This window comes from Crassostrea angulata, chromosome 10 (genome assembly GCF_025612915.1).
Source record: "Crassostrea angulata isolate pt1a10 chromosome 10, ASM2561291v2, whole genome shotgun sequence".
NCBI lineage: Eukaryota > Metazoa > Mollusca > Bivalvia > Ostreida > Ostreidae > Magallana > Magallana angulata.
Genome location: NC_069120.1, coordinates 54,778,625 through 54,802,706, shown reverse-complemented (window position 1 = coordinate 54,802,706; position 24,082 = coordinate 54,778,625). Strand labels below are relative to the sequence as shown.

At 33.3% G+C, this 24,082-nt stretch overlaps 1 long non-coding RNA gene across 1 annotated transcript; it reads right to left on the bottom strand.

The window, feature by feature from the left end:
• Nucleotides 1-22,888: 22,888 nt before the first annotated feature.
• On the bottom strand, nt 22,889-23,874 carry LOC128165391 (uncharacterized). Its single transcript, XR_008241054.1, has 3 exons — nt 23,778-23,874; nt 23,375-23,479; nt 22,889-22,977 (listed from the first exon to the last, which is right to left on the bottom strand). It is a non-coding gene; the product is annotated as an uncharacterized LOC128165391 (long non-coding RNA).
• Between the last annotated feature and the right edge of the window lie 208 nt (nt 23,875-24,082).

The window sequence follows — 24,082 nt, the reverse complement described above, 5'->3', positions numbered from 1 at the left end:
TATTTTTCATGACAAGTACATGTAGTTTCTAATTTGAATTACGCACATTTTTATAATATGAATTTTTGGACTTTTTCGACAAGAATGTCGAGAAACCCCCATATGAATCATGTTAAATAATATTTAGAGTAAAATTAATTCAATCAAACTATGTATCAGTAATACAAAATATTTCTCGAAAATTTTACGGATCCAAGCAATATTGAACTCTAGTCTCGTTCAACCAAACGCTCGGCTGACACCGTAAATCTCCGACAAGCATTTACGGAGACAGCTGAGCGTCGAGTTGAACCAGACTATATTGAACTCTGGCGTAGGAATACATACGACTACAAAAAATATTTAAATTGTTCGTACCATTTAAAATCTGACTATTTTCAAGGTATTTTTAAATAAGTTTCCTTGAAAAACAATGCTTTAGCATACATTACATCGAATTCATCAATCATTTTCAAGAACTAAGTCTTGTCAGCAGCGATGATTTGTGCTGAGGTCCAAACACTGTTTCACTTTCGGTTTGTCTTACTAACTGCATAGGAGAGTTTGTTAAAATCAACTCTCAAAAATAAAATTTCCAGTATAAAGGATTGTAAAAACCACCCTAAAAGCTGCGTCTACAGTAAAACAAAATTAATTAGGCAGTCAGTCAGTTAGCAACTAATATCGTTTGCCTAAAAAGTGAAAGCACGTGTGACAACTCAGTTTATCTCAAACGGCCGGGGACCTGTTGCAATTAACCATGTTATTTATAAAAAAAAAATTACTAGTTTTCCGCTTTTATCTTACAGTTTATAAAAGTGCATGATTTGATAAAGTTTGGTTTTAAAATAGACAATAGCAAAACAAGAATCGCCAGGTTCTACAGTCTGATTTTTTGTTTACAAGTATGATTACAAATGGATTGTATTTAAAAAAAGTGATACTAGGTTAACTTGAGGATTATATTTAGTTATAGTCTGTCCCAAGATATTTTTGCCGCATATTTTCTTAAATTATTCAATATTTATAAATACCTCTTGGTTCAGACGATGTTCATTCAATAGTATGAAAAAATCCCAAGATTTCCTCTTTGAAACGCCCCCTCTAGCTTGTCGGGTATCAGTACACGGCTAAAAATAAAAAGTCTACGAGGTTTTTCCATTGCCAAGGAGATGGCGACGCCCGGATGATAACGTTGAAAAATTGCGCGAGGTGTCCCGAGTATTTCCGAATGGAGAAAAGATGTCAACATTAATTCCCATTATAAATCTCCGTAGGAAATCTGTTTTCGTTCCTGTGAATTTTTACGAGGGAAAAATGATAATGTGTGAATTAAGTTATCTTGGGAATTTTCCCTTTCATCGATTTTAATTGCACTTAAGTCACAGGTATGTGTATTTTTATTAAAAACCGTTCAAATATGCAGCATAAATATCTTGGGACAGACTATACAGTGTTTTTTTTTTTTGCATAGAAATGGACAATAACTTTTGAAGTGTATCCACAACTACAAATGCGCACGTCTAGAAATGAACAAACATAACCCGTTACTTCTTAAATGCTAGTACACAATTTAATATATACATGTAATATATAAAATGATTGAAATGGTCACATCTACATGTAAAGCAATGAACTTGATTTCATTTTGCTCGATTTTATTTCATTTGGTTTCTGTAGTTTTGGTTTCCGTTTCTTTTCAATTTGATTTCGTTTCGTTTCGGCATATTTCGTTTCGTTTCTATTTCGTTTCGCACTTTACAGGTACTCGATAATAGTGACATCATTCACTCCTGCTAAAAAGATAAAAGTATCAGAACAGACATCGTTGTGAGAAAAAGTATGACCCAAGAGATCAGAAACAACACAAAGCCACATATAGCCTATGTTATAATGTTCATTGCTTTACATGTAGATCTGACCATTCATGTCACGTAACAGAATATTATCCTCAGAAAAACACAATGCAAACTGTTTCAGTGGGATAACGTGCTATTCAAGGTTTTCTATTATGAAAGAACAAAAAAGTTCTGAACAAAACATAGGCTATGTGGCTTTGTGTTGTTTTTTGATCTCTTGGGTCATACTGCTACACCTACTCTGGATACATCAGCGGTATAACGGTTAGTGGTGTAATCAAAAGTTGTTGTTACATCGCTGACAAAATTGTTACACCACATGACATTATTTAATAATTTTCCTTTTTCTTCCATTTCATTTATATTTCGAACATTTTGAGAAACAGAGAGGCCAAATGAAAATCATCTATTCTTCTCTTTTCAATAATGCAGAAGTGAGAAAGAACTAGATAAATTAAAATCTAGGCTTTTTGATATCATCGACAGTTGTTTCTTCAATAAAAATGGAACTCGTAAAATTGCTTACATTGTCAATGGAAAATCTAAAAAACTTTTTTGTTTAAAACCATTTTGATTGCACACACAAGTACTCTGAAGATGACATTAAAAAGATGCTTGAGTTTCTGATAGCTAGACAACATCTATGTAGTGTTTGGAAATCAAGTCTTTAAACAATCTGTTGGAATTCCTATGGGTATCAATTGTGCACCATTGTTAGCGGATCTATTTTTCAAAAACTTGTATGTGAAACAAGAATAGAATTCCTAGGTCCCCCGTCGGTCAAGCAGTATACTAGTATCGACCAAGGCTGATTTAGGAACTTGACCAAGGTATTAGTAGTATAAACATTTGGTATAAATTTCATGCAAATCCGTCAAAATTTGTAGGCATGAGAGCGCTTACAAAAGAGTGTGACGGACGGACGGACGGACGGACGCCCGGCATTTCTATGTCCCCGCTCCGCGTTGCGGCGGAGGACAAAAATAAATCACTCACTATGGCCTTCAACTCAACATTAAGGTATATCGACGACGTATTAGCAATTAACAATTGTTATTTCCATACTTAAGTCGACTCGATATATCCCAGTGAACTTGAAATAAAAGATACCACAGAGTCTGCGTCATCTGTTTCATATTTGGATATTTTAGTGGAAATGGACATTGATGGTAACTTAACAACAAAACTTTATGATAAACGCGATGACTTCATTTTTTCTACAGTCAACTTTCCTTATGTAGCAATATACCTTCACCACCTGCATATGGTGTTTTTGTCTCTCAGCTAGACGATTCGATATTACTGGAGGAAGGGGTCAGGTGTTGTAAAAACATTTAAACGGGAAACAGCTTAAGCAAGATGCCATTATAGACAAATCTAAGCTTCGTAAAATCATGCTACTATACAGACTTCTCAGCTAGTAAAACTACTCGAAAACCTTCGAAACTCAGCCTCAGTATCCACAGCCAGACGCCTCAGCTTTGACGACCCATACGACTACACAGACAACGAATTTCTTAACCTGACAGGACTGAAAAAGCACCAGTTTGAGGAGCTAGTTGAAATGGTTACAACCCTAAAGAAGTCTAAGTTAAGGTCGCCCAGACTTGCTACTGGAGTGCTGCTGGGGAAACTCAGAACAGGGCTCTCTCAGGGGTATACAATTATTATACAATTATATCCAAACAGAGGTGTTTTACATGCAAATAAACCAACTTTTTAGTGTAAGACAGCTTTACTCCCACCCCCACTCAACCCCACATACACACTAACCCATCATTATTACATATTTACTTTAAAAATTGCTGAAAAGTAAATATATAATCATAATGTTTGCATCCAGGTTCTCTGAGCATAAACCAAATATAATACATAATGGGAACCTTTGTCATTCAAATTGTAATAGCGACACAAATAAAGAGTTGGTTTACATCGTCATTTTAATCTATTGTTCTATCATAAAACAAACTATGGTTATTTGTGCATTAGTAAAAAGGACTATGTGTGGTTTTATGCATTTGTTGCCCCCAAAATCAAAGTTTTAGAAAGAGCTTTAAAAATAAGGTGAAAGATAGTTAAAATCATATTGGACATAAAGGTGTAAAAGGTTATCTCCACAGTGACGTCATAATGTAGGAATGACGTCATGAAGATTGCATTATTTTGATAAATTGATGTTTTGTGGCAAAATATGGGTGTTTTCCGATGGTTTTTCGACTGGGAAACATCGAGCGCAGGCTTGCTCAAGTACCATTTTTTAGTATAATATGTATTACTATCAGAAGAAAAACATATGTTAAAATTGCACTTGAGCAGACCTGCGCTTTATACTCCCGAATGCAAAATATAGAGCAAAAATGAGAATATTTTCCTTTGTTTGAAAATTTGCGGGAATTAGTTCATTTAGGTGACGTCATAGATAAACAGCGAATGAGCAATGATGACTAAAATCAAGATTAACGTTAAAGGCATCCTCTCTGTAATGATTTGTGAAGATTTTATTTTTATACGATACTATTTAAAAATTGGTTGAAATCGGGGGCAGATATTTGACCAAACCGCACATAGTCCTTTATGTAAATATGTGTGCATGAGAGGGTAAATAAACATATTTTGTATGCATTAAAATTCTAAATTTTTTATTAATAAGCATTAAATAAAAAGTTTTGAAATGTTTAGGACAAACATTGATATCTTTTATCCATTTTAGATTTATTGGAACACTCTTTGGTATAAGAAGCAAAGGCAGATTTTCCGATATATCAAACAAGCAAGAGATGCCCTTTGTTCGGAATTTGTCTCCTCGTATTTTGGTTTCCATCACATTTTGATTGAAGAACATACAACATACAACTCAAATATTTGGCCACTTTTTGTCAGACTCTGTAATATCCATCATGGATGGAACGTACATATACATTAAAAAAAATCACAATTACGCATTTCAACGTCAATGTTTCAGTGTGCACAAACACAGATCCTTAGTAAAACCAATAGTAGTTACAACAACTGACGGCTACATCATTATAGTATTCTGGGCCCATTTTTTGCCAATGGTCGAAACAACAACGCCTCAATTCGGAAATATTTGGTCAAATCAAATGATGAGAACTTGTTACAGTTGTTTAAAAAAGATGATATTCTTATTCTCGACAGAGGTTTTCGTGACTCCATAGAGTTTTTAAACGATATCGGGTTTTGTACGAAATTCCCTGCATTTCTTGGTCCTAAAGAAAAACAATTTAGTGCAAAGGAGGGGAATGAATCAAGACTCGTAACAAAGATTAGATGGGCTGTTGAGTCGGTCAACGCTAGGTTGAAGACATGAAAGTTCTTGGACAAAGTAGTATGTAACAAAGATATTCCCCATCTTAAGGTAGCAAGGGACAGTTTCGGATAAAGTACCCGGTCAATATTTTTGTAAAATTAAGAGTTGCTGTACTTGAAGGCTTATGAGTGTTGCTAAAATTCATGAAATGATTTTAAATGATTATCATCAGTTAGAGGGGTGTCGCTTGTTAAAATTGAAATGCAATATGTAGGCCCCTTATGTTAGGTACATGAGAATCAGAAGTAAAATGCGAAACCTGCAGCTATGACTGTTGTGTTGACGTTACACAGAGAAATTGCAAGTTACAGACAAGAGGTAAAATAACACGAACAGTACGTGGATGGGACATTGTAAATTATACACCGGTAAGTTTCTGACATGTGATAGTGCAAAATGCATGCGGTGCGGAAGGTCAACCCTCTGCAGGGAATTAGCTGGGGGAGGCCTAAAAAGCTGAAAAATCATGAAAAATTAGCAAAATATGAAAGGGTCAAAATCTCATAAAAACCAGTAAGTAGAGAATTTTACAGGTTTTGACTATAGTCTGTCCCAAGTTATTGCTTTCATCAATTTTTAATGAATTTTAATAAAAATACACATACCTGTGAAAGAAATAGAATTGAAATCGATGAAAGGGAATATATCCAAGATATTTTCATTGAACAATTATCCCTTTTCACTCATAAAATTTCAAAGGAACAAAAACAATTTTCTTACGGAGATTTATCATGGAAAATGTGTACATCTCTCCATTCGGAATACATCGCGCAATTTTCAAAGCGCTAAGCATAGCTAAGCGCTTTATTGTCGTTAGACTTCTACTTCCGGTGCATCAAATAACCGCCCCCTATGAACAGAAGTATACAACATTTAATATGGTTAGGGAACCAGTTGCAGGGGTTTACGCACATAGTTGCACGGCCTATTGTGAATATAAGGTTTTAGCTGTTGTGAATCCAGGGTGCGGGGCTTAGGTACATCTTTGCAGGGGCTGCCACGCAGTGATGAGGAATTGTATTGCCTAAACATAAGCTGAAATATAAAATAAAAATCAAATCAATTCTTGCTAACTAAGCTTGCACAAAGTAAATTTCCTTAAGAACCAAGCTAGGTTAGCGCTTTTCAGTACTATCAGTACTATCAGATTTAACGTTATCATCTGGGCTTAATAATGGCTGATGCAATGCAAAATCCCCGTAGACTTTCAATTTTGGGATATGTATTGAAACCTGAAGCGGTAGAGGGGGCGTTTCAAAACAGATAATCTGGACATTTTTCATATTTGTGGATGAACGTAGTTTGAGCAAAAAGGTATTTATGATTATCGAAATATCAAGCAAAAAGTCGTGGAAGCAAAAACTCGGGACAGACTGAGAGTATATATAGTAATTTTCTTCAGAAATTGATTGGCCTTATAAAGGGTGAATTAAAGGTATTTGTGCTGAATAGGACCTGAGGAAATTCTAGTTACAGAGTTCCGAAGACATGCATCCCTTGGCTACAATGAATTGTATGAAAAAACATGTTCCCTGCCAACTTAAAAAATACATTAATATAGTGGCAGCAATTTTTGCAATTGTTTTTGTGCCCCATTACAGCAATCCCGAGACAACGATTGCGACATCGCCCGTAAGATGGTCGAACGCTCTTAAATGGCAAACCTTGTCCAACTGGAGGTCGAATCTCAGAGACATTTAAAGAAACATTTAAGTCATTGGCAGAGCATGGAATCCATTGATTTCACATTCCCACGGTTAGGTGACGACTACCTTAGATCCATAACATTTGGGGTGTATCAACTGTCACAGGCACCGCATTATGCCGACCAACATTTAAGTGATGGTGAAGGAGAAAAATTTAGTCTCGGCATACGTCATCAAAGAAATATTTTCTGGAGATACAGATGAACCATGATGATCCACACGACCCAATTGTTGGTTGGTATTGCGAGTGCAAAGCGGGTGCCTGCACAGTTGTGTAATGCGCACATATAGCAACAATCATTTGGTATTTAGGAAATGGAAAACACTCGCAATATCAACCAAAATTTGATATATTGACACCATCTGTTCAAGACGCAGCGGCAATTCCTGAAGTATAGAGATTGATCTCAAACTTCTGGACTAACTCATGTATGTGATAGTAAATGAATAATTACCACTTTAAAATTGTTTGCATGTGTTGTTATTGCATTAATATTTCACATTTATTAAAAAGATGTGTATCAGATTATTATTTAAGAGTGGAAAATGCAGATTCATATGACCACACTTTGAATTTAATAGCAATATGTTAAATACCACTGTTTAACTAAGTATTATAAAAGCTTGACCTTAAATTTCAACGCGTCAGATAAATCTATTTATAGAAGCAGGTACTTTCCATTTAAAAATGAGAAAGGGCGAAAATATGGGAAAGTACGCTATACCTCTTTGAGCTATGGCATGAAATAAGCTAATTTAAGGGACAAATATTGAAAAATTGTAAAACTATGTTTTTCGTCACAACATATTACTAAAAATAAGGAAGCTAAAGTGACGGTACTCTAAAACAACAGAGTTAAGAAAAATGTTCATTTTCTTCTTAAAAACCTTCCGCCACATAATATAGTCTCCTAGTAAACTCTGTAAATATGTAATTTTTCCTTTACTATTTTATTCAATATAGTAAATTGGCATTATAAAATATGAAATAATGAATAGAATCAATATTTGATCCATAATTTCCAGAATAGAGATGACCCAAAATGGCTGCCCAAAAACAGAGGATCGAACCAAAATATTTTTTTAGAGTAGATACTGTACGGAATCAGTAGAAAATTCGTGGTGGCTCCATTATCGTGGTATTCGTGGGTACCCTCCCCCCTTTTTATTTTCGAATTTACATTTACAAGATTTGGAAAAGTTAGTTTTAAAGCTGAAACTGAAAACCGATACATCCACGAAATAACATTCCCATTAATAACCAAAAAAAAACCCAAATCCACTAACATTGGTCCCAACGAATTTAATGATTTCACAGCAAAAAAAATTATAATATATTTTCACTTAACCCTTTCAACGCCGATAGTCAGTAACATCTTTAACGTCATCTTGCCATACAGTGACGTCAACGTTATGTTATGCGGTAAAACGCGACGTCGAATTGCAACGTAAAAAGTAGCACCTGTTTATTTCATAAACATATGCACACCAATACTGTATTTATTACTCTACTAAAAGTAAAGTTTAAATAAATTTAATATTTCATCATACCTATTTCTATGTCTATCATAAATAATTAAAAAATATTATCCTGTAGTTAACTTACATTGTTTCAACGTAAGCAGAGAAATAAGTTAAAGTCGACATGTGAGTATAACGTATATGACGGCTGTATTTCGTTTAAATCTTCCAGATTTTTTTTGGTATTCAAATTGCAATAAAAATCAATCGTATCATTGGATGCAATTTTTTTTTACAAATTATTACATCATTTGGAGAGCATTAGCTAAAGGTACTTGTTTTCAACAATTCTCTCTCTCGCTGTTTTTTTCTCTCTCTCTGTCTCTCTTTCTGTCTCTCTCTGTCTCTCTCTTTCTCTCTGCTTTTCATTTTCCCCTTTTACACATTCCTCTTATTTCTCTTTTGCTATTTTGGTCATTTATTTGAAATGAATGCGAATGTGGTAAAGCCTAAAACAGCAGTCGACACACAGCCCCACTTCACAGTCTTGACACCACCACTGGATGAGTGTTTTCTTGAAACGGGCATTTCCAGCACACATCACGCATATTTTCCTTTTCCCTTCTGGAATGAAGGACGGAAAATGCCTCTCGGTGGGCCTTTCTAAGGTTCTATTATGTACAGGCACCAGTCTCATCTGTCTGTTTCTGCTACATTGTACCCTGCCTGCACCTCCCTATCAATTCCTGGCAGAGTTGCTGATGGAATTCTAGATGGTTAATTTTTTGTTGAACCTGGAAAGTGAATGCGTTAACTGAAAAACAATTATGAAATATTTATGGTGGTATGGGACTCCTCTATATTGTGACACACTTCCTATTGAAATAAACAGTAAAATTTAGTAAAGTTATTTTTTCCCCTCAAAATAATTAGCTAACAGTGTAGCACAATGAGTCAGAGCTCTAACTATGAATCTGTACAAGTCATGAGTTCGAATCCTGATGGGGTTTTTACAATTTACCTTCAAATTTCTGAATCTTAAACAAGTTAACCTTTATGTTTGCTATTCTTAGTGTACAATCAACACTAAAACAGTTTAATTTTTAATTGAAATATGAAATCATACAATACCCGCTGCTGTGACAAGACAGTGAAAGAGAAGCTTTCTCCACATTTTTAGACTTTTGAACTCGGGTTCAAACTGTAGAATTAATTGGTCCCCCAGATCGACTCCCATTGTGTGGTTATATTTATATTGGTATAGAGGTGTCTCGTCCTTTGCCATTTGTTGTCTGTACAAATCTGTTGCAGATAATATTTTTCATTAAAATTATAGATATTGCAGAGAAAAGGGGGGGGGGGCGTATTTCACGGTCAAACGACGATGTGGTGAATCTAAATTCGTACCGTGGGGAACTGGTTGTAGTCAGTAATTTTCACGCGAATCTCTCCCTCCTGAATTGGTGTGGTTTTGAAACTGGAAGGCATCCCCTTTCGAGTTTTTATGACTGTGCCGGTACTGTGAGTCCCCTTATCCAGAAGGTCGTAGACGAGAGCAGGGCTTGTGAAAAAGCTGTCATAAGTGACGTGGTGATCCTTGTAAAAGCGAGGTTCCATCTGATCAGATCCAACACTTCCTGATAACCCTAGGGAAAATTCCTTATTACCATTAGCAGGGTGCGTTTCATATCATTTCTGGGATTAAAATTAGCTACAAATACTTGTGCATTATATTGAAATAAGATATAACCAAAATCTTTAACAAAAGCGCACATTAAATAACAACATACTTGTCCATTGGGACTTTGGCGTTCATTCATTCTTCCTTTGTAAACATTGATGTGGTGCGTGTACCCGGTGATGGAGTCTGACAACACCCAGAGCTTTATACCCCATCGGCGGGCTTTCTTGTTGGATATATACTGCTTTAACTGATGCCTGCCTTTAAAGCCAACCATGCGTTCGTCTACACAGACATCTTGATTTAGACTTGAAAGAACATAATAAACAAATCAGGAAATATTTACAAAACAGTAACCAAGGCTTAATTAGTATTGACTATAAATATTAATTTCTGACAATTATCGGGGTTTTTTTTATTCCTTTTGTAATTCATTGCACGTGTACGAAGTACATGTGTTTGCAGAGAAGTATTCAAGAAGTTTTTTCATCAATTTAAAGGATAAATTAATAATAAATGCAGCAACATTTTGCTCGGGGAAGTATTTTTAAGCGATTGCTCTGTGTGTGTGTGTGTGGGATGGGGTGGGGGTGGGGGTGCTTGTTTTTTAATGAGTCGGAATAAACAACATATCGCTGGGTTTAAGCATTTGATAAAAAAGAAATGAAAATAATTTTTTCTCGTTTTCATATAGTTTTAATTTCAAAAGGTCTTGTCTTTATTAAAGTTAAAGTATGTGTATTGTATTTGACAAAACCCATGCCTGCATGATACGCAAAATACATATGAGAAGCTCGGAGATAATTGAAATTTTAAGAATCTAACTAATTTATATACATGTATTTTTTTTTTTTTTTTAATAATATATTTTATTCAGAAATACGCAACCCTTTACAATATCTGATTGCCCCGGGCCAGGACAAGCAGTTAAAAAATCTTAACTAATAAACAGATTATAACAATCGAATAAGTTCTAATATTTTACCTCTATATATTTTTGTTTTTGAAAAATTCAACATCAAATCCATTTCTTTAGAGAGAGATCTTTTGAAAAAATTCAAAAGCGTGTTACATGATTGAAAATGTTCATTCATTCTACATGTCATTTTATATTTATAAATTACATATGATACATATGATATAATTGTATTTAAAAATACTGTTTTTGAATTTTCTTCTAAATAGAATCCTATAATGATGTGTTTCCAGCATACATCGAAATTCAAAATACTATTCAATTTTTGCCACAATCTTTGTACAGATATACAATCAAATAAAAGGTGCTTAATGTCCTCCTTTTCACACGGACAGAATTCACAATTTGCATTAGACCTTGATTTACATTTGTATTGAAAGGAATTACAATTCAAAATATTATTTAACAACTTATAATTAAATTCACTAAGTCTTTTGTCATACATGTTCTTAACCTTTTTTTCATAAATATCTTTCCAATTATCTCTACCAATATTAAATAAATTGTTAAATGCAGATTGGTAACAAGGTGGTTTGAATTTTTTATGAAGCAAGTTTACATAGTAGAATTTACATTTCTTATCGAATATATCAAATGTTCCCTTATGAAAATTATAAACATTTCTTTTCAGTATTTTTGTATAAAAACAACACTTCATATCAAAACACTCACTTTTTTTCTTAATTACATTCTTTAAAATATTGTATTCACACAACCAATTATTTTTCTTCTTTAGATCATTTGAAAGATCTTGTAGTGTTTTGAATTCACCATTTTTGTTGAATAAATCTTTAACAAACAAAATTTTACTCATTACCCAGTTTTTGAAAAATAATGATTTTCCCTTATGTTCAAACAGAGTATTATTCCACAGTGGTTGTTGTGCAAATGTTACATTTGAAAGTTCAGATATATTAATTAACCTTTTACATTCATTAAAACAACACAGCATTTCTTTATACACAGTAGGTAGATGTAACAAACATACAATATTTTCAACTTTTCTTTCAGACATTAATAGTATATAATCTGTATCTAACCCCGTGTTTTTTTATATATCCTTTAAATATGTTATTAAGAATGCAAGATTCATCTACAAGTCTTTTTACCCATGATGCTTTTATAGCCTTAAGTTTCAGTTCTATGTCTACTAGACCAACGCCTCCGTCCTCAATTTTGCCAATTATTGTATCTCGTTTTATTCTATCTCTTTTATTCCAAATAAAATTAAAAATGCTACATTTGATCTTTTTCAAGAAATCTTGATTTGGGAGGGGTAAAATCGACCCTACGTAAATCAGTTTTGAAATAGCTAGAGAATTTACTATACAAGTTTTTCCAAAAATAGTAAGTTTTCTTTTTTTCCATGATTCAAAAAGTTTTTCCATATCATCGTAATTTTTTTTCCAGTTTAAATCAAAACATTGTTCTTTATTATGTCCAATAAAAATTCCTAAACATCTTACAGCATCGTTTGTGACATTAATTTCGCCAATATTAGAATGTTTATCTTTAAGTTTTCCAAGAAGTATACATTGTGTTTTGTTTAAGTTAACTTTAGATCCAGCATGATCACAAAAAGACGTTACAGTTTCAATGGCTTTGTCTAAGGAAAGCATGTCTCTAAGTGCTAAAGTAACATCATCAGCATGTTGTAGATCTTTAATTTCTGTACTCATATTAGCAATTTTTATACCCTTTATATCATTATTAGTTTTAAGTAAGTTTAAAGGATAAATTAATAATAAATGCAGCAACATTTTGCTCGGGGAAGTATTTTTAAGCGATTGCTCTGTGTGTGTGTGTGTGGGAGGGGGTGGGGGTTGGAGTGCTTGTTTTTTAATGAGTCGGAATAAACAACATATCGCTGGGTTTAAGCATTTGATAAAAAAGAAATGAAAATAATTTTTTCTCGTTTTCATATAGTTTTAATTTCAAAAGGTCTTGTCTTTATTAAAGTTAAAGTATGTGTGTTGTATTTGAAAAAACCCATGCCTGCATGATACGCAAAATACATATGAGAAACTCGGAGATAATTGAAATTTTAAGAATCTAACTAAGTAATTTATATACATGTATAAAATAACGGCTTATGAGGGTTTTTTTTTTTAAATTTAGTTATTAGCGAGCGCATTAAAAAAATATGTGCCGAAATCCTCATTGGTCAGTTTGCTGCGTGCACTTGCTTTTGTAAGCGCCCGATAAAAATTTACATCTGACAAGAACAATGCCATGATGAAACGCTCTTTAAAAAATTACGCACTTTGAAAATTTGAAGTCTAGTATGAATAATATTCAAAAATCTTTCACCATAAGTTAAAAAATCAGGTATTGTTCTACTGGTAAATAAATATTATTCTGCTTATGACAGAAACATGTATTTTTTCTTTTAAAATGCGAATGGAGTCACTTTCACGGACATCCTATGAGAGCGCATTCCATTCGTTAACAACAGTGGGAACAAAATGAAGATTAATATAATTGTAACCGACAATTTGGTATACTATAGTTTTGTGAATTTCTTGAAGTATAATTGGATGCATTAACACGTTTATTTAGGAAAATGTCCATTACACAATCGGGTAAAAGGTTTCTTTTACTATCGTTTCCCACCCTGTATCGAAATAAATAGATTCTCTAGAAGCAAAAATAGGTAATCCTGTGACAATCTTGCTGCATTGTATTTGTTCTAATTTGACTTCCTGTTAAGTTTAAATTTGAGTTTTTTTCTTTAATTTCAATTTCTTTTGTGCATTTGCTAAAATTATTCAGGGTTTGGTCGAAATGATTGAAATTTTTAAAACAATAAATAATTGTTTTAACCTTGTTTAGCTCAATAGGAAAAACTTAAATAGTTCAATGGGGTATATTCAAATAGATCAATGGGATATATTTAGAAAAGAACCAAATTCATTCTAAGCTAACTTGATAAACAGTTTCTTGATTAAAACTTTTTTTTTCTTTTCTGATAAGCTTAAATAGTTATACACGTAAAGAACAACTCGGGTTATCCATCAATTATCCATGAAGTGCATCTTGTATAAACTGTTCAATAATTTGAAAATTACTATGAACTTTGTTTCAAATTTATTTTGAAATTCATAAAGAATATCTGTATGCAATTATTAATGTGATGACATCTGAAGTGTGTTAAACAATTTGTAATTTTAAATAAACAGATATGTGCAATTGCAAATATATTTACATATAAACATATAAAAGTAAATGATACATGTAGTAACAAACTGATATTTTTACTATAAAAATGAGTGTAATACCCCGGGGTATATACGCGTAAAATTACCCTTACCGAAAACTTTCAAGCTGAATTTAGCATTACAGGTACATTCAATATTCTAATAAGTTATCAATTTACATTGATTGTGTGATCGGAGTTTCATTTAGAAGTGTTCAATGTACTTGTAGTTTTTACCAAATGTCTCATTTACTATGTTGATGACAGGTGATATCTTGTGTAGGGGATCATATCCGTCTTCGCCGGGCTCTGGAACAACTAAATTGTCACTGCAATGCAGAAACTGCAGGATGGCCTGGAAACGATTTCTTGACATAATTTTTTTCAAAGTTTGGCGTTTCAAAAGACCACGCACGGGGGTTCGATTCCCAGTACGACTCAAATGTCGGCTTTTTCACAATATCCATGCTCAAAAGTATTCCAATAAATGCAAGCATTTCGTCAGGTGTCACCGGAACCCTGTTGCTAAAACGGCAAAGTGGCCCCAATATTCTTGGAGGTCTGCTTTTTTGGGGCGATTTTCTGGTCCGCATAACGATTTGTTTCTCTTACTAGAATATCTATCATATCATCATCGGCATGCAAGAATTACACAAAAAAATCCAGAATTGCCATACCAGGACCAAAGTTGACGGGCCCAGCATTTTCTGTAAAATCTGGCTCCGGCAGCTGGAATGTCTGAGGGTCAACTACGCTAAACCATGGACCTCTGAAAAAGGCAGCTTCTTCTTCACTTTCTAGGTCGGAAACATCTTCGTCGGATGCGTCAACATCGTCAGACCCAGAGTCAGAATTGTTCGCCATTGAAAATTGTTAGCGCAATAAAATGACGTCATATTTTTGACGTTAATTTAGGGTAAAATGACGTCAATTTTAGCTATATCATACATACAATATATAATATAACACAAACTTTTTATTTACCATCTGTTTATTTGGAACTTTTCCATACGTTACGGTTAACAACTTTTTTGGGTAAATTCATTCTATAGATAAGTATAAAAACCGACATTTACGTCGCTTTGGCATAACAAGTAACGACATTTTCGTCGCTTTGGCGTTGAAAGGGTTAATGGTCATATTGGCTCCGTCCCTGGGCCTAAACCCTCACATAGGGGTTATTTTAAAAATTCACGAGTTTGGTTTTTTTAGAGGGCTTCTTGGGCTTCATAACCACGCATTTAGTTTACCTCAAATATATAAATATAATGTTATTGGAGTAGAGAAAAAGAAGGTTAGGTAAAGTCATAAATTTCTTATTTAGATTCCTCTTTTAAAAAGATTATTCATCAAATTTTAAAAAAATGGCAACAGACGGACGGAGATCGATAGTAAACGTCAACCGAGTGACTCATGGGATCTAAAATATTGTGTACCAAACATTAATAATCTCATCCGCCCACTCAAAATTCGAGTAATACAAAACATCTATATATACAGCAGTTTAATTCCAAAGATCCTATTGATGATGTAGGTGCTGGCACGATAAAGAACCCCTCACATAACCAGTGGCTACCAACCATCTAGCGTTAAACGAAAACACTTCTCTAAAATGTTTGTAAATATTGTAAAATCATTGGTTTACTTTGCATAAAATTCAAATATTAAAAAATACACTGACCAAAATCAAATGTACTAAAGACATTTTTTAAAATTTCTCCATAAATTTATTAAACCACATTACGTAGATTTACGCGTTGATGACGTCATTGATGTCGTCAGTGGAATGTCGTGTAAATTGATCTAAAAGCATCTATTAACAGATTCAAATGTAAGACATAAAAGAACTCTATTGTATGATAGATATGTTGTTTTGATTTGTTAAGAATTAAACAATTCTCAATTCGGAAGTCACTTGGAATACCTCGCACAATTTATAAGGTTTGAATATCATCTACTGGTCTGTTGCAGTGCAGCAATAACGATTGCCCGTAGACATACCTACAGCCGTAGGGTGAGTTACAATGCATCGGACACATACCTTGGATCGGACGTAGTTGGGGCAACCCACACATCGAAGGAATAAATTAAATGCCAAGAGATTTCTTCACAGGACGCCCACATATTTGGTTGCATAAGGATGGGAAAGGTTTTTTTCCCCTTTTGACCTTTGGGTTGACCCCGCAATGGGGAACAACGTTTGCATAGTGTGGATTGGGCTATGGACCTTATTTTTAATAAGAATTTGATAGTCACACTGTCAAATAAAAAGCAATATAGGCATCGTAAAATGACAACAAATATGCCATCATTGAAATTTAGTTACGAAGATTTTACACTAAAGCACTATTTGAATGGTGTGCATTTGATTGTAATTAGTGAAAATGCGTGTAAAATAATTAGAAAAACAGAAGTTTTGAAACAAAATTTGATTTAAATAAGTCGAAGAAATTTGAACAGTAATGCCAAGGTCATTTTTGCTCCATATACTCATTTCACCATTGATCGGACACAAATTAACCATGCATGGGACAGTTTTCAGTGCATGATTTCTTCTAATAATAAGGAGATTATGCGCCCATACCTAGTGATAATCTATAAAAGTGAAGTAAAAGAAAAATGAAAGAAATAATTGATTCAAACATTTTCCTCAGACCACTTAGAATTCCAGTTTTACGGATACGGCCTTTTTATAGTCTGTCCCAAGATATTTTTGCCGCATATTTTCTTAAATTATTCAATATTTATAAATACCTCTTGGTTCAGACGATGTTCATTCAATAGTATGAAAAAATCCCAAGATTTCCCCTTTGAAACGCCCCCTCTAGCTTGTCGGGTATCAGTACACGGCTAAAAATAAAAAGTCTACGAGGTTTTTCCATTGCCAAGGAGATGAAGACGCCCGGATGATAACGTTGAAAAATTGCACGAGGTGTCCCGAGTATTTCCGAATGGAGAAAAGATGTCAACATTCCCCATTATAAATCTCCTTAGGAAATCTGTTTTCGTTCCTGTGAAATTTTACGAGGGAAAAATGATAATGTGTGAATGAAGTTATCTTGGGAATTTTCCCTTTCATCGATTTTAATTGCACTTCAGTCACAGGTATGTGTATTTTTATTAAAAATCGTTCAAATATGCAGCATAAATATCTTGGGACAGACTATAGTCCAAAATTCCTGTAGGATCTGGCACGATAAAGAACCCCACAAAATAAATATTCCTTCGAACAGAAACAATATATAGTCTATATTCCTATATGCAGATTTGTGGATTTACATTAAAAAAAATCTGAATGGCAATTGAATAAATATATTTTTCCGACCTTTGTATTTTTGCATTAAAATCAGAAAATGTTGGTATTTTTAATCTCTTCCGTATTGTATAGCTGTCCGATGCTTGGTAAATAATGTTCGATCCATGGTGAAATAGTTCAACACTTCATTTATTTGTTTTATTTTCTACATTTATGATAATTTCACAGTTTTTTCTCCAATAATTAATCAAGGGAAAAACTTGAAACTTTAAAAACACGTTTTATTTATATTTGAACGATATTTGACGCGTGAACTAAGGGAAAAAACCAAAGGTGTCCGATGCATGGTGAAATCACCCTATATTGAAACCTGATTAACTACAGAGGGGGCGTTTCAAAGGAGAAATCATCTTGATCTTTTCATACTTTAAAAATGAAAGTTTCAATACTTAACGTTAGTATTTTTAAATATCGAGTAATGAGGTAAAGTGTGAATTGAAAATATCTTGGGACGGAGTACAGAAAACTGTTCACTTCCCCGTATTTATTGAACTTAATTTTTAACACGCGTCAATGGTTTGATTTATGCTCAACTTGAAAAGGATTTTAAAAATCCTGTGTTATGTGTTGTTTGGATGTATCGTGTCAATTGTTCGTTCAAAATGTAATATTCTATTATATATTTATATAGTCAACTCTCCTTACTAATGTAGCAGTAAACTTCATCACCTGCATATGGTGTTTTTGTCTCTCAGTAAATTCGATATGCAAGGGTATGCTCTAACGTATGAACAGTTTCTAAAGCGAGGCAAGCTACTGACAAACAAGTTGATAAAACAGGACATTCAACAATCTCGTTTAAAATCATCTTTTGATGATTCTACGTTCAATACAATGACTTTGTCAACAAATACAGCTTGAAATTTTAACACAGTGTTTGTTAAGGCATGCCATATCGTGGGATATATTTTTGTACCAATCGGACGTCAACTTCCTGTTAAATGAGTACTTTGTTTATTTTAGCCAAAATTTTCACACAAATTTTCCTCAAAGATTTCTCAGCAGCTATTTATCGCAGATGCTTGAAATTTTAAAACACTATTTGTTTAGGCATGCCATATTGTGGGATGTATTTCTGTACCAATCGGATGCCAGCTTTCTGTTAAATGTCGACTTTGCTTATTTTGCATATTCACATCAGAGTGGGGGTATCACTAGTGAGCATTGGCTCACAGATATCTTGTTCACACTGTGATCATTTATGCATATCGTGTTTGTAGGGGAAGAAAGTGGAGGCTATGGTGTATGATAACTTTGTTTCTAATTCTTCGATTCAAATTTATCTGGCGAAAATAAAAATGAAAACCATTAAAAACATGAATTTAGTTTATATGCGAGTTTAAGGAAGTATTGAAGTCTGAACATTTGAAGGAAAATCGTAAGTCATGCATTTCCTCACAGACATATATTTATAAGTATTTATTGAAGTAATTCCAGACAACAAGCTTGATTTAATTTTTTTTTAAATTTATGGAAGAAATAATATGCTTTCTATTCTAAATGGTTACTTTAGTGTATTTCTACACTTAATGATTCTTTATCATACCAGTTTGAGCTTTGGATCGTTAAGCAATAAGCCATAAAGGTAGATCCTGAAAGAAAAGTCCACTTTAATATAAGATTAATCAACGAAAAATATGTAACAAATCCCCGTATAATAATTTAGGGCACAATAAGTTGAGTTTCAATGGAGTGTAATGTTCGAGAACCAGTTATGTTATTATAAATGTTAGTAAAGTACATGATTCTATCACTTAAAACAATCATTTCCTTTTGAACATATAGTTCTAAAATGATCATCAAAATGTTTAAATAAATTACCATGGATTTCATTGAAAAAGGGGGCTATTCTCCTGACACCTGCAACCTTAAGCCGTTCTGTTACAACCAAACCTTTAAAGTTATTCAATACAAATTATAGTACATAAACATTTTACACAGTTAAAGAATATGTCTGATTTTTTTTTTATTTTATATAAATGCAAACCAAACAATTATTTCCTTCTAATATGTAGTTCTAAAACTGTTATCAAAATATATGAATTAATTAACTACCAATTAAAAATCATCAACAAGTGAGAGAAGCAATAACTTGGAACAGACTGGAACTTGGAACAGAACTAACATGGAATAGTATATATACATCAGACTTGTCCAGAGATTCAAAGGGGAATATCATAAATAAAAAACAGTCTCTACGCGACTTTAAACCCATATACTCAACACTTTCATTTAGCAGTCGGTGCATTGTTTTCAGTTTATAGCCGGTGCTTACAATCCAATATTACAAATAGCAACCGTTACTTTTAAAATCCACGTGTATTCCATATACTTCTTTTTAATATACTTTCACGTTCATTTTGTCTTCCTTCATGAATCAAAATACTAGTATATTAGCCCCCGCTTTGCGTCGGGCAATATTTTGTCCCAAGGGGGATAATATAATCAATATTTCCCGAAAACACAGTCAACATTTGTTTTGTTATATGAAGAAACAAATCAAAAAGAAAGTAGTACAGATCGCCGTAATTATATCAGCTCAACAAAGAATTCACGAATTCAATTTTGTGCAAAGTTCATTATAAAATATCTTCAGCATCAAACAGTCACTGGTGATATTCCGCCGACCGTAAGAATTAACATAAAGATGTTCTGCCTGATTTTATTTCACACTAATTCGCAAATCCTTATATCCGTTATGATAGCAAACCGTCGCATTGCGCGTCCGTTGTTTACTTGCTTTGACTGACTGTCTATTATGATGTCATCTTGTTTTGGAGTCGCGAAGAGTTACTTACGTCATCATTTACCAATCAACAAATCAGAGGCGATTATTTGAAATAGAGGGAATGTTCTCTATATATTATTCCTAGCCGGTCAATATCAAATAAATATTGACCAGTCAATATTTTTCGGACGAGCTATTATAACGATTATTGACTATTCGTCTATATAGAGTTATATACTGAGAATATACAACTAAATATTACAAATATATATATATATATATATATATATATATATATATATATATATATATATATATATTAAAATGAAAAAAATAACAACACTAATCGCAAAACGTAAGCGCTTTTATTTCTTCCTCAGACGTTTCACAATACATTTAAAAACAAGTGACGTTAAAATCAATGACGTTATACAAACAATACTATGACGTCACAATATAGTATAAGGAAACAGTTTATAACGTTCATGTTATTGCATAGTAATGCAAAGTAAATACAGATACATTTTACTTTTTAGCTAAATCACTGTTCAAAGATGGTTTGAGAGTTTGTATAAAATGTTTTTCCGTTTCTCTTCTTTCCACTACGTTGTCGCTATAAAAATTGTAAAGCGGAATTACAGTAAAATGGCCTTTCCCGCAAATATCTAAATGTTTGCAAACTTTTATTTTACGGTATTCTGGATGTAGAATTTGCTGTTTATGAACTCGGATCCTAGTACGGAGTGTAGTTCCGGTTTCGCCGATGTAGTATTGTCCACACCCCCCGCACATTATACAATATATTAGGTTTTTGGTTCGGCACGTCATGCTGGAGTTTACTTTAAATTCCCGGTCTCCTATTTTGAAAATAATTCCTTCCTTTAAATATGGACAGGTTCTACATCGTTGATCTGGACATTTTCTACCTGTATGCAAAATGTTATTGCGGAATTTAGATTTGCAAAGTATGCGTTTCAGATTTTTAGGTTGTCTTTTACTTTCGATTACGCGGAAATTTTCGAGAACTTTAGACACCCTTTCATTTGTTTTGAGTACTTCATTTAGGTGTTTAACAAACGGTGTAATGTTCTTATTTTTGGGATTGTAGGTGGTAACAAATGGAATGATTTCTTGTGTTGTTACATCAGGGGACGGAGTACTTATTAATTGTTTCCGGTCGAGATTTTTAGATTTTTCAATTCCATCTTCGATTAATTTTTTAGGGTATCCCTGCTTGCGAAGATATTTTTTTCATTTCTTCCAGACGTTGATTCCTTTTCTGTTCGTCGCTTACTATGGTGCATATCCTCCGGGCTAAATTGTATGGAATCGCACGTTTTGTATGCCTTGGGTGGCATGAATTGAAATGGAGGTATTGGTGCGTATCCGTTGGTTTGTAGTAGATATCTGTTGATAAACTCTCTCCTTCGCGAGTTATACATATGTCCAAAAATGAAATATCATGTTGACTCTCTTCAACTGTAAATTTGATGTCATGGTCTATAATATTTAAAAGTTCATGGAATGCTTCTAAATCAAGGATTTCCTGATTCCAGATAATAAAGCAGTCGTCCAAGTATTTCTTCCACGTCTTCTTGATGTTTTCAGCTAAGTTTGAACCGGAATCTCTAGCTATCTTATCATATAAATGCTCTTCTAAAAATCCTAAGGTAAGGGTGGCATACGTGGGGGCCATTTTTGTTCCCATGGGAGTTCCTTTGATTTGTTCATAATGGGTATTGTTGGATACGAATGTATTGTTGTTTACCACCAATTCCGTTGCTTCTAAAATGAAATTCTTTTCAAAACGATTGTTTATTTTCTCTGGAAATTTATTAATCCAATAACTTAATGCTTTGAGTCCTAGTGTACTTGTAAATATTAGTATACAAGTTTGTTACGTCCACTGTAACTAATTTGTCACCTGGTGTTACTCTCTCTGGCAAATAGCTAAAAAAATCCAAGTCGTCTCTCACAAAACTCTTCACCTCTGTGCAAAGAGGTTTCAAAAGAATGTCCAGTAATTGACGTTGAGTTGGTGATTTGGGTCCTCCTACAATATGGTCTGAATGTTAGATTCTCTGGTTTAAGACAGGTTATGTAATCAGAATTTTGAATTTTAATTGCTTCTCCAATAAATTTTGACTTGTGAATTTTGGGTAGGCCGTAGAATACACTGTCTCTGTATTTAAAGTTTGTCAAAAATTAAGTTTCTTTGTCCGTTACGGAGGATGTGTCTTTGTGTTGTACTAGATTTATTACTTTCTGCATAGTTTCTACGATCGCGATTTTCAGGTATTTTCTTGTAAAATTCTCCATTGGAAAGCATTGAAGTAATTTTGTTTGCGTAGTAGTTGGCGTCCATTATTACTACAGCGCCTCCCTTATCCGGTTCTTTGATAACAATTGTACAGTCATCTGATAAGGATTTCATACTTGTTCTTCTTCTTTTGTCAAATTACTTTTTTGTTTTCCTTTTCCGTTATTTTCAAGAGGAATATGTATATATATATATATATATATATATATATATATATATATATATATATATATATATATATATATATATACCGGCCAATTTTCCGCCAAAAAAGGTATAATACAGATAGATAGATAAATAGATAGATAGAAACTTTTAGCTCAGGTAAGCTAGAAGCGGAAAAAAATAACTTTTTTATAATACTTCAAGTATGCATAGTAGGCATTGATGATCTCAATGCAGTCGTCCCTTCGAATGCGATTTTCCTCTAAAACATAAGTTCATCAAATTTACAGCAAACAGCTGAGTAAATATTTTGTTATAAAATGGTGACCTTAAAAAGAAAAAAAGAATCATTGAAAGACAGTCGTAATCTTTAAGGAAGAAGTCTTCTCGTAATCAGACATACTTCTAAGTTCTTATGTTAAGAAATTCATGAAATATTTACACAGTCAAACAAATCATAATAATCTATGTGTTATTAAGATTTTTATGCATAGCAAATAAAGTGGTGCAAGCCCCAAAGCGTGCGCAAATAGTGAAATTCCTGCAGTTACGTGGACTAGTAATAAAATTTACTTTTGACAAGTCGAATGTACCAGAGAAGACTCCTTCTTAAAAAACTGACCTTTCTTCTTTGATTAATTACTAGTAAGTAATCTTACTGTTGTTGTCGTGAGGGGACAAGAAAGGTACCCCTTCTGGAAACCATTTTGGGGCCAGGCTTGCAATCCCCCAAAAGCCCCTCCTTATCTTATACCTACTATACACTAAAACAAGAAATACTATACAATTATTTAATCCATGAGCATTCAATAGACCAGAATATTACTAGACTTCGTCATAATCGATACTGAATAGCAATCTGTTTCGTTTTAATATTATAAATAATAATAATGGTAAGCTCGAAGTCACCATTATTTTTTCACTTGTAACAAATATAGAGACGCCAGAAAAGGTCTGCTTAAAATATTATCTGATTGAATTATTTATAGCAAACAAAACAATCATTTTTTTGGAACATATAGTTCTAAATTGGTCATCAAAATATATGAATAAATTAATTACCATGGCTTCTGATAATATCAACAACACATCTTCTGAGCTCGGACACTTCCACTGGTTTGTTTTTCAAACCTTCTTGTAAAATTCTCCATTTGAAAGCATTTGAGTAATTTTGTTTGTGTAGTAGTTGGCGTCCATTATTACTACAGCGCCTCCCTTATCCGGTTCTTTGATAACAATTGTACAATCATCTGATAAGGATTTCATACTTGTTCTTCTTCTTTTGTCAAATTACTTTTTTGTTTTCCTTTTCCGTTATTTTCAAGAGGAATATATATATATATATATATATATATATATATATATAT